The sequence below is a fragment of the Gigantopelta aegis genome, chromosome 7 (assembly GCF_016097555.1).
Source record: "Gigantopelta aegis isolate Gae_Host chromosome 7, Gae_host_genome, whole genome shotgun sequence".
Classification (NCBI taxonomy): Eukaryota; Metazoa; Mollusca; class Gastropoda; order Neomphalida; family Peltospiridae; genus Gigantopelta; species Gigantopelta aegis.
Window position 1 is genome coordinate 30181345 of NC_054705.1, and position 3437 is coordinate 30184781.

Consider the following 3437-nt stretch of genomic DNA (forward strand, 5'->3'; position numbering starts at 1 on the left):
ATAGGTTGCATAGTACCAAAGAAGAGAGTTCCGTGTCAAAGTTGGAGGTGCACCGTGAAATATTTACGGAGTAAAAGTAGCTGTGGATGTGATTGGTAGTAATATGTGACATTGATTATTTGTGCAAATACTATTATCTATTGACAATAAATAAATACATTTTTATTTGTTATACAGTTGTTATGCAGTATATACGGTTACCAGTGGTTGAAACTAATGCGGGGTACCCCCAAAAATGGAACTGCAATTTTCAGCAAAAATAACGGTTGCTATTAAAAACATTAATTAAATCTCTAAAATGGTATGTGACCCCCCATTTTCTTGTAGGTAGATTAGATGTGAAGTGACACACGTTTTATTGCTGTACTTCCTGGGTGTGTTGATACGCTGCTAACATCAGTTTTATTAGTAAACGTTAACATTATTGGCAATAGGAATTGATTTGGTCTATTAGAACCTATACCAGAGGTCGTGAAAGTGAAACCAATTAATTAATAACTAGCGCTTTGTCAGAGATCAAGTAGGCGGTGGCATAATACACGCGACAAGAGTTGACCTGTGCTCGCGAAATCTCAAGGTCGCGCGCCCGGTATGCTGCCTGTCTCGCGCCACCGTCCTGCAGACGACAAAAGGGATAACGCGCCACCTGTTGGGAAAATTCCTACAAGATAAATATTGCGCATTTGAACTTTGTAAAGTACAAGCATTTCTTGCTAATAGTGATTTTATATACATAACTCAAACAGTTAGAATATGTTAGCATTTACAGTTTCCTTCGCACTATCACTGTATAAATAAAGTTTGCTTTGTTTAACGACCCCACTAGAGCACATTAATTAATCATCGGCTATTGGATGTCAAAGATTTGGAAATTATGACTCATATTTTTCCTAATGCAGCAAGGGATATTTTATTTGCACTTTTCCACTTTTCCACAGACAGGAACGCATATACCACGGCCTTTGTCCAGTTGTGGTGCACTGATTGGAACGAGAAAAAAACTCAATCAGTTGAATGGATCTACCGAGATGGTTCGATCCTGCGACGCAAGCACCTCAAGCGAGCACTCAACAGACTGAACTAAATCCCGCCCTATTACTGAATAACCATATCTTGATTTTCTTCTTATATCCAATTAAGCAGGGCCGCAGATAGCTGACACTTGCGGTGGGGGGGGGGGGGGGGGGGGGGGGGGGGGCAGTTTTAAAGGGGCGGGACACACGTATTTGGCTATAGCGAGTTCTGGGGGAGAGGGCAATCATTTTTCAAGGGACGAAGCCTCTGTGACACCCTGGCTCAGAGCATTGTCCTCGGCACACCTATCCAGGACAATGGACATTTTAAAAATTATTATTTGCTGTTGGGTTTTTTTGGGGTTTTTTTGTTTTTTTTTGTTGGGGGTGGTGGTGGTTTGTTTGTTCGTTTGTTTGTGTGTGGGGGTTATTATTATTATTTTTATTATATTATTTTGTTTCTTTAGTTTGTTTGTTTTTAATTAATTATTGATTTATTTATGTAAATAGTGCGATGTATATTAGTTTGCTGTGAACCTGTATTCTGTTATGACACTGTGCGATTTAAAAATTATTATTTATATTCCGCCCACTTCAAAGTCCCCCCCCCCCCCCCCCCCCACACCTTCTATCCCATACGTTTGCGATCACTCGCGATGCCGGAGACTGTGCCCGAGACAGACGTGCTTGAACCACGAGGGGACAGAGGCAGGTTACCTGCCCTTGTCAAGAGACTACAGCTGGTTTCCCTACAGTCTGTAACACATTGGCGACGTACGCAGAAGCCCAGTGTTAACGCACTTGCTTGATGTACGGTCGGTTTGGGATCGATCCCCATCGGTGGGCCCATTGTGCTATACCTCGTTCCAACCAGTGCACCACGACTGGTATATCAAAGGCCGTCAAAATTACCAACTGTTTGACATCCAATAGCCGATGATTAATAAATCAATGGGTCTAGTTAGGGTCTCCGCGAGTATTCCAGTACCCGTGCAAGGAAGACGATTCTCATTTAATTATATTTTTACATCATTTTGTCATATGCATGTCACCGGTTATGAGACATGGAGGGAAAACAAAAGTCGAATGTGTGGAATGCTCGAAGACCTGACTTTCGCAGACGACATCTGTTTACTTTCTCACCGACATATATACATACAGGCCAAAACACGAGCAACCACTGTAGAGAAGATTGAACTTAAGATCAACATTCGTAAGACAAAACTCATGAGAATGAACACCAAGTCCAACGAATCCATTATCCTTCATGGTGACAAAGTTGCAGAAGTTGATGACTTCACATACCTTGGCTCTAAGATGACAGCCGATATATGTGTGGAAATCCGAGAGGGCAGTCTGAGCTGGGGGCTGCTGGAGAAGCTGGCAAAAGACAGGCAACAGTGGCGATCTCTGGTTACAGCCTTATGTGCTTCTTAGCACAAAGAGGATTAAGTAAGTATTATTTGCCATTCATGTTCAGCGCTGGAACTAAGATGCATAATGCTATTTTACTTTATTCCTTAGTCTCTATACCATCTGGGGTAAGTGTCGGGTATTCGGGTCCGGATCGAGTTTGACCATCCAATATGTTGGATTCGTGAAGGCCCTAGCTCTAGTGGTGCCGTTAAATTAAACAAACTTCACGTACGCAGACTGACGCAAATCAATGTATCATATTGTTTCAATTATCTGTGTCGATCTGCGACTGCCTCTGTCGGTTGCCGACGTGTTACAGGGGTTTGATTCACAGAGCTCTCTTAGGCTCGTTTAACCAGCATCGCATCGTCCTTGTAAGGTTTTTTGCACTGTTTTGCGAGATCGCAAATTTGCGAGAATTTGGTAATTTAGACCCAAGGCTTAATTAACCCTTTCAGTAAAAACCGCAAAACACATATATGTACATACCTTTTGGTGCTGAAACTGGATTCGGGAGACAGACAGAGGGACAGACGGAGAGAGACAGAGAGAGAGAGAGAGAGAGAGAGAGAGAGAGAGAGAGAGAGAGAGAGAGAGAGAGAGAGAGAGAGAGAGAGAGAGAGAGAGAGAGAGAGAGAGAGAGAGAGAGAGACAGAGAGACAGACAGACAGACAGAGACAGAGACAGAAAGAGAGACGTACAGAGACAGAGAGGCTATCTGACTGACTGTTTGATTTACGTGGTGCTCTAACTAAATAAAATGGGTATGCAGATTTACGAAGGAAACGAAAGCGCCGAAAGAAAGTGCGATTCAATCAAAGGGAAACAACTCGTATCTCACAAGGACTAAAAGTCCATAAAGCATGAATAATAGAAATTCACGTACACGGTTTTAAAAATATGTTTATTTTTAACAGCGATATTGGTTGGTACAAGTAATATTAGATAAGTGGTATAAAGATAACGTTTGTGTTGCTTTATGTTTTGTTTCATTTGTTTATGTTTATT